General features: G+C 38.1%; 1 non-coding gene across 1 annotated transcript; it reads left to right on the forward strand.

Moving 5' to 3' along the window:
- Nucleotides 1–371: 371 nt before the first annotated feature.
- On the forward strand, nucleotides 372–479 carry LOC112782163 (small nucleolar RNA R71). Its single transcript, XR_003192900.1, has one exon. It is a non-coding gene; the product is annotated as a small nucleolar RNA R71 (small nucleolar RNA).
- Nucleotides 480–11,731: the final 11,252 nt, after the last annotated feature.

Raw genomic sequence — 11,731 nt, forward strand, 5'->3', positions numbered from 1 at the left:
GCTATTGCAGGCTTCTCAGGATCATAGGCTTCTTCTTCAGAAGATGCCTCTTGAGTACTGTTGGATGCAGCTTGCATTCCATGCAGACTCTGAGAAATCATATTGACTTGCTGAGTCAATATTTTGTTCTGAGCCAATATGGCATTCAGAGTATCAACTTCAAGAACTCCCTTCTTCATAGGCGTCTCATTACTCACAGGATTCCTTTCAGAAGTGTACATGAACTGGTTATTAGCAACCATGTCAATGAGTTCTTGAGCTTCTGCAGGCGTTTTCTTTAGGTGAATGGATCCACCTGCAGAGGTATCCAATGACATCTTTGATAGCTCAGATAAACCATCATAGAATATATCCAGGATGGTCCATTCTGAAAGCATATCAGAAGGACACTTTTTGGTCAACTGTTTGTATCTTTCCCAAGCTTCATAGAGGGATTCACCTTCTTTCTGTCTGAAGGTTTGAACATCAGCTCTAAGCTTGCTCAGCTTTTGAGGAGGAAAGTACTTGGCTAAGAAAGCCGTGACCAGCTTATCCCAAGAGTTCAGGCTGTCTTTGGGTTGAGAATCCAACCATAATCTAGCTCTGTCTCTTACAGCAAAAGGGAAAAGCATGAGCCTGTAGACTTCAGGATCTACTCCATTAGTCTTAACAGTATCACATATCTGCAAGAATTCAGTCAAGAACTGAAAAGGATCTTCAGATGGAAGTCCATGAAACTTGCAGTTCTGCTGCATCAGAGAAACTAATTGAGGTTTCAGCTCAAAGTTGTTTGCTCCAATGGCAGGAATGGAGATGCTTCTTCCATGTAAATTGGAATTAGGTGCAGTAAAGTCACCAAGCATCTTCCTTACATTATTATTATTTTCGGCTGCCATCTCCTTTTCCTGTTCGAAAATTTCTGAAAGGTTATCTCTGGATTGTTGTATTTTAGCTTCTCTTAATTTTCTCTTCAGAGTACTTTCAGGTTCTGGATCTGCTTCCACAAGAATGTTCTTATCCTTGCTCCTGCTCATATGACAAAGAAGAAGGCACAGAAAAATAATAATAATAATGGAGATCCTTTATACCACAGTATAGGGATTCCTGTGTGAGTAGAAGAAAAGAGGGGGAGACAAAGAATGTGATGTAAAGGAAGAAACACAACTGTACCGATGGAAGAGATGTGAGATGGGATGTTAGGATATGAATGAATAAATAGAATAAGATGGGAGAGGGGGAATTTTCGAAAATATTTTTGAAAAAGAGTTAGTGATTTTTGAAAAATGATTTTTGAAAAATGTTTAGTATATTTTTTTTTCGAAAATTTTTTTAATCTAAAAATAAAAATAAAAATAATTAGTTAATTAAAAAGAAATTTTTGAAAAAGGGGGAGATATTTTCGAAAATTAGAGAGAGAGAATTAGTTAGGTGGTTTTGAAAAAGTTAAGAAACAAACAAAAAGTTAGTTAGTTAGTTGAAACAAATTTTGAAAACCAATTTTGAAAAGATAAGTAGTTAGGAGGTTAGGAAAGATATTTTGAAAAGATATTTTTGAAAAAGATAAGATAAGAAGATATTTTTGAAAAGATATGATAAAATTAGTTTTGAAAAAGATTTGATTTTTAAAATCACAATTAATGACTTGATTCATAAGAAATCACAAGATATGATTCTAGAACTTAAAGTTTGAATCTTTCTTAACAAGCAAGTAACAAACTTCAAATTTTTGAATCAAAACATTAATTGATTATGTTATTTTCGAAAATTTGGTATAAAAATAAGAAAAAGATTTTTGAAAAATATTTTTGGAATTTTCGAAAATAACTAAGAATTTTGAAAAAGATTTGATTTTTGAAAAAGATTTTGAAAAAGATAAGATTTTCAAATTGAAAATTTGATTTGACTCATGAGAAACAATTTGATTTAAAAATTTTTGAAAAAGTCAATCCAAATTTTCGAATTTGATGAGAGAAAAAAGGAAAGATATTTTTTTGATTTTTGAATTTTTATGATGAGAGAGAAAAACACAAAAAAAATGTAATGCATGAAATTTTTAGATCAAAACATGTGATGCATGCAAGAATGCTATGAATGTCAAGATGAACACCAAGAACACTTTGAATGTCATGATGAACATCAAGAACATATTTTTGAAAAATTTTTAATGCAAAGAAAACATGCAAGACACCAAACTTAGAATTCTTTAATGCTTAGGCACTAAGAATTCAAGAATGCATATGATAAACATGAAAAGACACAAAACAAAAAATCATCAAGATCATACAAGAAGACTTACCAAGAACAACTTGAAGATCATGAAGAACACTATGAATGCATGATATTTTCGAAAAATACTAGATGCATATGCAAGTGACACCAAACTTATGATATGACTCAAGACTCAAACAAGAAACAGAAAAATATTTTTGATTTTTATGATTTTCTAATTTTTTTTGGATTTTTATTTTATATTTTTCGAAAATAGTTTTGAAAAAGAAAAATAAGGATTCCAAAATTTTTAATATGAATTCCAGGAATCTTGCATTCTTAGTCTAAAGCTTCAGTCCAGGAATTAGACATGGCTCACTAGCCAGCCAAGCTTTCAAAGAAAGCTCCAGTCCAAAACACTAGACATGGCCAATGGCCAGCCAAGCTTCAGCATTTAACACCAGAGTATATTGATCTTGATAACAAATTGCTGCTCATCATTTATCAAGTATGTAACTTACCTCTGATGGTTTGGAAGCCTCAGTCCAAAAGAATTTAGACATGGCTTTACAGCTAGCCAGGCTTCTCATGCTTCATGAAACACTAGAATTCATTCTTAAAAATCTTGAATAAAATTTTTGAAAATATTTTTAATTTTTTTCGAAAACAAATGAGAAAGGTTTTGAAAATTTTTTTTTTTTTTGAAAAATTTTTGAAAAGAAAACAAAAAGAAAGTTACCCAATCTGAGCAACAAGATGAGCCGTTAGTTGTCCAAACTCAAACAATCCCCGGCAACGGTGCCAAAAACTTGATGCACGAAATTGTGATGTCCAGGCTCGAACAATCCCTGGTAATGGCTCCAAAGCTTGGTGCTTTGATCTTAATTCATAATTGTCACAACTTCGATACAACTAACCAGCAAGTGCACTGGGTCGTCCAAGTAATACCTTACGTGAGTAAGGGTCGAATCCCACGGAAATTGTTGGTATGAAGCAAGCTATGGTCACCTTGTAAATCTCAGTCAGGCAGATATAAAGTGATAATGGTGTTTTCAAATATTATATAATAAAATAGGGATAGAGATACTTATGTAAATCATTGGTAGGAATTTCAGATAAGCGAATGGAGATGCTTTTCGTTCCTCTGAACCTCTGCTTTCCTGCTATCTTCATCCAATCAGTCTTACTCCTTTCCATGGCTAGCTTTATGTGATACATCACCACTGTCAACGGCTACTTTCGGTCATCTCACGGGAAAATGATCCAATGCCCTGTCACGGCACGGCTAATCGTCTGGAGGCATCACCCTTGTCAATGGCTTCATCTTATCCTCTCAGTGAATAATATGCTCACGCACCCTGTCACGGCACGGCTATTCATCTGTCGGTTCTCGATCATGCTGGAATAGGATTTACTATCCTTTTGCGTCTGTCACTAACGCCCTGCAATCGCGAGTTAGGAGCTCGTCACAGTCATTCAATCATTGAATCCTACTCGGAATACCACAGACAAGGTTTAGACCTTCCGGATTCTCTTGAATGCTGCCATCATTCTAGCTTACGCCACGAAGATTCTGGTTAGGAGATCTAAGAGATACTCATTCAAGCTTATTTCATGTAGAACAGAAGTGTTTGTCAGACACGCGTTCATAAGGGAGAAGGATAATGAGCGTCACACATAATCATCACCTTCATCACGTTCTTGGGTGCGAATGGATATCTTAGAAGCGAAATAAGAAGAATTGAATAGAAAACAGTAGTACTTTGCATTAATCTTTGAGGAACAGCAGAGCTCCACACCTTAATCTATGGAGTGTAGAAACTCTACCGTATGAAAATACATAAGTGAAAGGTCCAGGCATGGCCGTGTGGCCAGCCCCTATGGTCTAAGAACAATGCGTTCAAAGATACCTAATACAATAGTAAAAGGTCCTATTTATAATAAACTAGTCACTAGGGTTTACATGAGTAAGTAATTGACGTATAAATCCACTTCCGGGGCCCACTTGGTGTGTGTTTGGGCTGAGCTTAAGTGTAGCACGTGCAGAGGCCATTTGTGGAGTTGAACGCCAGTTTCTGTGCCAGTTTGGGCGTTCAACTCTGGTTTTGGATCCTTTTCTGGCGCTGGACGCCAGATTTGGGCAGAAGGCTGGCGTTGAACGCCAGTTTACGTCGTCAATTCTTGGCCAAAGTATGGACTATTATATATTGCTGGAAAGCCCTGGATGTCTACTTTCCAACGCAATTGGAAGAGCGCCATTTCGAGTTCTGTGGCTCCAGAAAATCCACTTTGAGTGTAGGGAGGTCAGAATCCAACAGCATCAGCAGTCCTTTTTCAACCTTTGAATCTGATTTCTGCTCAAGTCCCTCAATTTCAGCCAGAAAATACCTGAAATCACAGAAAAACACACAAACTCATAGTAAAGTCCAGAAATGTGAATTTAACATAAAAACTAATGAAAACATCCCTAAAAGTAACTAGATCCTACTAAAAACATACTAAAAACAATGCCAAAAAGCGTATAAATTATCCGCTCATCAGGTCACCATCAGAAGAGCAATAACGATTCATTCCATTATGCTGGAAAAAAAAGTGGAAGTTCATCAGCTGATTGCTTGTCAGCTTTACAAAATTGCAAATAAGAACTCCAAAGATGCCAGATTGGCTTACCCAAGCTTGGTCTCTCTGTTATGTAAAGATGCTCGGATAAAAATGGGAGTAGATGAGTACATCCCAGTTGAGCTACCAATCACCAAAAAGTCTATGGAAGGACAACAAGTGCAAGATGACCCCATCAAGAGGAGAGCACAGGAGTTCCTCCCAAAAATCCCTTAAATTGAATACTGGGAGCGCCTAGAAGCATCTGTCACCAAGTTGCAAGAAGTTGTGGATCAACTGAAGGAAGAACAGCAAAATCAAAACAGCATGCTCTGCAAACTGCTCAGAGAACATGAAGAGCAAGGGCGTGAACTGAAGGAACTGAAGCACCAGAAGCTATCTCTTGAAGGGCCAAGCACTCCACAGACTAAGGAGGCATCCACCTCCCAAATTCAAGGTTGTTGAGTTCTAATCTTAGCCTTAACTCTGTGATAATTGTTCTTATTAGAAATTTACCTTAGAAGTTATATATGATTAGTAGTAATTAGTATCTCTATTTTGACTTTATCTCTAATCAAGCCATAATTTATTTTTCTCATCATCATCAAACATGAATAAAATAGCAGATTTTTAGAATAAGGAGGCAATATTTTTTCGAGTTCTTAATAAGGAAAATTCTAATTATTTATATGTGGTGGCAATACTTTTTGTCTTCTGAATGAATGCCTGAACAGTGCATGTTTTTTATATTGAATTTTATGAATGTTAAATTTGTCGGCTCCTGAAAGAATGATGAACAAGAGAAATGTTATTGATGATCTGAAAAATCTTGAAATTGATTCTTGAAGCAAGAAAAAGCAGCAAAAAAAAAAAGAAGAGAAAAGAGAAGGAGCAGTAGAAAAAGCCAATAGCCCTTAAAACCAAAAGGCAAGGGTAAAAAGGATCCAAGACTTTGAGCATTAATGGATAGGAGGGCCTAAAAGGAATAAAATCCTGGCCTAAGCGGCTAAACTAAGCTGTCCCTAACCATGTGCTTGTGGCGTGAAGGTGTCAAGTGAAAACATGAGACTGAGCGGTTAAAGTCAAGGTCCAAAGTAAAAACAGAGTGTGCTTAAGAACTCTGGACACCTCTAATTGGGGACTTCAGCAAAGCTAAGTCACAATCAAAAAAGGGTTCACCCAGTTATGTGTCTGTGACATTTATGTATCCGGTGGTAATACTGGAAGACAAAGTGCTTAGGGCCACGGCCAAGACTCATAAAATAGCTGTGCTCAAGAATCAACATACTAAACCAGGAGAATCAATAATACGATCTGAATTCTGAGTTTCTATGGATGCCAATCATTCTGAATTTCAAAGGATAAAGTGAAATACCAAAACTGTTCGGAAGCAAAAAGCTACCAGTCCCGCTCATTTGATTAGAATCTGAGCTTCACTTAAAACTCTGAGATATTATTGCTTCTTGATTTCTTTTCATCCTATTTTATTTTTCTAGTTGCTTGGGGACAAGCAACAGTTTAAGTTTGGTGTTGTGATGAGCGGATATTTTATATGCTTTTTTAGGGTAATTTCATGTAGTTTTTAGTATGTTTTAGTTAGTTTTTAGTATATTTTTATTAGTTTCTAGGAAAAAATTCATATTTCTGGACTTTACTATTAGTTTGTGTGTTTTTCTATGTTTTCAGGTATTTTCTGGCTGAAATTGAGGGAGCTGAGCAAAAATTTGATTCAGGCTGAAAAAAGACTACAGATGCTGTTGGATTCTGACCTCCCTGCACTCGAAATGGATTTTCTAGAGCTACAATAGTCCAAATGGTGCGCTCTCAATTGCGTTGGAAAGTATACATCCAGCGCTTTCCAGCAATATATAATAGTCCATACTTTGCTCAAGGATAGATGATGTAAACTGGCGTTCAACGCCAGTTTTATGTTGCATTCTGGCGTTAAACGCCAGAAACAAGTTACAAGTTGGAGTTAAACACCAGAAACAGGTTACAACCTAGCGTTTAACTCTAGAAATAGCCTAGGCATGTGTAAAGCTCAAGTCTAAGCCCCAGCACACACCAAGTGGGTCCCAGAAGTGGATTTTTGCACTATCTATCTTAGTTTACTCATTTTCTGTAAACCTAGGTTACTAGTTTAGTATTTAAACAACTTTTAGAGATTTATTTTGAACCTCATGACATTTCAGATCTGAACTTTGTTCTCTTTGATGGCATGAGTCTCTAAACTCCATTGTTGGGGGTGAGGAGCTCTGCTGTGTCCCGATGAATTAATTCAATTATTTCTGTTATCTATTCAAACACACTTGTTTCTATCTAAGATGTTCATTCGCACTTCAATATGATGAATGTGATGATCCATGATACTCATCACTATTCTGAATGAGTATCTCTTGGATTCATTAATCAGAATCTTCGTGGTATAAGCTAGAATCCATTGGCAGCATTCTTGAGAATCCGGAAAGTATAAACCTTGTCTGTGGTATTCCGGGTAGGATTCAAGGATTGAATGTCTGTGACGAGCTTCAAACTTACGAGTGTTGGGCGTAGTGACAGACACAAAAGGAACAATGGATCCTATTCCAACATGATCGAGAACCGACAGATGATTAGTCGTGCGGTGACAGCGCACCTGGACCATTTTCACTGAAAGGACGGATGGTAGCCATTGACAATGGTGATCCACTAACACACAGCTTGCCATAGGAGGAAACTTGCGTGCGTGACGAAGATGACAGTAGGAAAGCAGAGATTCAGATGACAAGCATCTCCAAAACTCCAACATATTCTCCATTACTGCATAACAAGTATTTAATTCATGCTCTTTTATTCTTCGCAATTCAAACTGATAATTATAATTGATTTCCTGACTAAGAGCTACAAGATAACCATAGATTGCTTCAAGCCAACAATCTCCGTGGGATTCGACCCTTACTCACGTAAGGTATTACTTGGACGACCCAGTGCACTTGCTGGTTAGTGGTACGAGTTGTGAAAAGTGTGATTCATAATTCGTGTACCAGGGATCGGCGCGGATGCGTACAGTGCGCATCCGCGTGGGTGTGCTGGGCTAGAGGCACAAAAGAAGCCCAGAGTTAGCACAACTCTCGGGTCCTTTGACCTGGGTGATGCAAAAACGAATCGACGCACGCGCGCACTGTGCGCTTGTGCGTGGATGGTTCGATCTTAAGTGATGGGCGCGGAGGCGTGAAGTACGCCAACGCATAGGTAGTGAAACAGGGAGTAGCGCAGACACGTACAGCGTGCGTCCGCATGGGCTGAGACACAGAGTTGGCCCAAAAGTGGCACAACTCTCTGGTCTTTGGCCCAGAAAGCTAAAAATGTGCAGCCGACGCACGCGCGCGCTTTGTGCTTGCGCGTGGCTTGGGGGGGTTTTTTATGAGCATCAAAAGAGCTTATAACCTTCCCATCCTTCATCAAAATTTTAAAACTAGCTAAGATGCAAAATTAAACACATTTTGAAATATTGGGGATTTTTCAAACAAATTGAGGAAACTTGCAATCCAAGCAACCTTAATTAGAGCATAGAATATATAAACATCTTAGCAAGCAAGCAAAATATTTCAAGAAGTAAAGAAATTATATATAATGGAACTCAATTTATTCATTCTTTATATCTACAAGAGAATGGAAAGAGTTTACCATGGTGGGGTGTCTCCCACCAACCATCTTCACTAAGCTTGAGTGAGGTCCTCTCGAAGACATGAGCTCCCAAAATTGATTCTCACAGGGTAATCCAGGATCCCATATCTTGTCCTCGCACCCATCTTCTAGTTGATTGCCTTGACTTTGTCCGGGCGACGAGAAAGCGGAATTCTCATGGAAGCACCAAACTACTCTCCTTGACCTATTTAATTGAGAATCACACCAATCCGTGCTCTTCAATTTTGAGCTTCCAACCATAATAAATCTAGACTTACAATGCCAACCACTACACATCCTCCTTTTTTGCTTAATTCCACAAAGCGCCCTAAGTTGGCCATCCGTCTCAAGCAGACCATACTCCAATGGGATAATAAAGCTGAGAGTTAGAAGTTTTACCCACTCAAGTGAAGGATTGGATGGCGAACTAGGTGAAGAAGTACCCAATGGTCTTGATAAAGCATGCTCTACTCCCGTCCATCCTCTTCAAGAGGTTTTCACCACTCGGTAAGGTTCTTCAAGTTTCTCCTCTTGCCAAGCTTCCTCAAGTTCACATTCTTCTTTACTAATTCCTTCTATCTCCTCCCCATCACTCTCATCATAGATCAGAGCTCTAGTAAAGTCTACCTCATCATCAAGTCTAAGCATTTTGGGGATGGACTCTTCAAAATCGAAAGGATCATATGTTGATGCGGAATCATCATAGATAGGAGGGCTTGTTGCTTGGACCACTCCTTCGAGTTCTTCACTTACAATGGGTTTTGGAGGTGGCGCATCCTCCTCAGTCTTACATTCTAGTCCACTGGGGGAAGGCTTAACAAGATTGTCAAGGGAATTGGTTAATGTGGGCAAAAAATCACTAGTGATTGAATCCACTTCTTGATCATTTTCCTTCAACTCTCTGTTTACTTCCGCAACTTTACTCTCCTCTTTACCATCCTTTATATGCTCAAAATATCCCAAACATCCACCCATTACTTCCTTTTGTTCGCTAATCTCTACCTTCTCCTCTTGTTGTACCTCTTGCTTCAACCCTTCTTCCTCACCATGGAGCTTCAAGTTCACTCCCTCACTAGGCTCCTTGATAGTTTCTCTACATTCAACAATGGAAGTACCCAGGGTACATGAGCCTAGGTGGGATGGTAGGTGATTCACGGCTTCAACCATGCTAGCTATCCTTGCTCTTAACTCCTTGAACTTAGTTTCATCATCCTCTTGTCGCCTTAAGATACGAGATTCAAGGTCTCTCAATTCTAACATGAAGGCTTCGTCGGGATGGTGGTTGTTCTATATGTGATTCAAATGGTGGTTGATACGGTGTGTATGAGTTATGGTCATATGGAGTTGAATGGTGGTGTGAGGCTTGTGAGTATGGTGTATGGCTATATTGAGGAGTGGGATCACATGCATATGATGATTGTGGTTGACAACCACAATGAGGATCATCACATACATTGGATTGATACACATTAGGATCAGGATTATACCCATAGAAGTTTGTAGGAGGTTGTTGCCATGAAGGTTGTTCATAAGCATGAGGTTCCTCCCATCCTTGAATTCCAAATCCTTGATGCATATCCTCATTGGAGCTTTTATTTCCTATAACATAGTTTGAACTACACTCATAGCCAAAAAAATGAGAATTCATAGTGAAAGAGAAAAAAAAGAAACAAAGATTAATAAGAAACAAAGAAAATAAAATCTTAAACTAGCAAAAACTAGCAAACAAACCAAAATTCAAGCTATTCACAATATATACAATAGCCAATAACATAGCACCATTGTGTCCCCGGCAACGGTGCCATTAATTTGATGACTGAGTTTTGCTCGATGATCTAGATTTTCTTCTTATGGAAAGAATTACTTCGTTGCAAGCATAGCTCCAAACCAACAAACAACTCTCGCATCAAATTAAGTTGTGGTTTTGTCACAAATAACGAACCCCAAATAAGAATTAACCGAAGTATTTGGACTCCGGGTCGTCTCCCTAGGAAACAATGTAGTGCTTAGTTATTGGCTATGAGGGGTCAAAAGGGGGGGTTTTGGTTCATAAGAGGGCAAGAGAAGTAGATTTAGCAAGCAAGTAAAGGAAGCAAGATAAAGAGCTCTTGGCTAAGACTTGGGTAATTGGGATCACCATCCTTGTCAACAAACCGAATATTGATAATTAAGAGAGGCCAACCTATTAAGTCTACTTCCCAAAAGCTTTAAGTACGTCATATTTACTCCTAAGCTTGAAGTACGTCAAATAGATTTGATCACATCAACCCTTAAGTCCTAACCTACATACTAATTAACTTAGTAGTGAGTTAGCATCAATGGGTATCAAATTGATAACCATGGGTTCTCAAATCACCAATTCCATCAAACCCGATGACTCAAGTTACCCAATTCCCTTGGCTTAGACCAAGAGTTTACAAAACTACTCAAAAACTAAGGAGAACATTTCATCAAACACATAGAGTGCAATAAAAGTAAACATCATAAATTGCAAGAACAATAAAATCTAACAACTACTAAGTGCAAGAAAAGCAAGATCAACAACTCAAATCAACAATAAAGAAACATCAAACATTAAATTGCATTAAAAGTAAATCAAATCCAACATGAGTTCATTATCAAAAAACGGAACAAAATGTGAAATTAACAACACAATTAAGAGAATCAAGATATAGAAATGAGAAATTATAAAAGAGACAAGATAAGATCAAGTAATGAAACTTGAATTTAAGACAACCTAACCTAATTCTAGAGAGAAGAGGGAGCTTCTCTCTCTAGAAAACTAACTAAAGGCTCATGTTGGCTAAAACTAATTGCTCCTCCTTTGCTTGGACTTCAATTCTGCATGAAATACACTCAGAAACAAGTTGGAATTGGGCCTGGGCAGCTCAGAAATCGCCCCCAGCGTTTTGCCTTTAAGTGGGCCATGTAAGAGTATTGGCGCGTGCGCGTCGAGTGGCAAATTTCCATCCGCGCGGGTGCGGCATGTACGCGTGCGCGTCTATGGGCGAGACCACTTTTGCACGTACGCGTCTTGTGCGCATGCGCGCACTTGATGCATTTCCAATTTTTGTTTCTTCATCCATTCTCCCCTTTGTATGCTTTTCTACTCATTTCTTCCATCCAATACTTGCCTTATAAACCTGAAATCACTCAACACACACATCAAGGCATCGAATGAAATTAAAGTGAATCAAAATTATCAATTTAAGGCCTAAAAGGCATGTTTTTACACTTAAGAAAAATTCAAGGGAGAATCACAAAACCATGCTATTTTATT

The sequence above is a fragment of the Arachis hypogaea genome, chromosome 19 (assembly GCF_003086295.3).
Source record: "Arachis hypogaea cultivar Tifrunner chromosome 19, arahy.Tifrunner.gnm2.J5K5, whole genome shotgun sequence".
Taxonomy (NCBI): domain Eukaryota; kingdom Viridiplantae; phylum Streptophyta; class Magnoliopsida; order Fabales; family Fabaceae; genus Arachis; species Arachis hypogaea.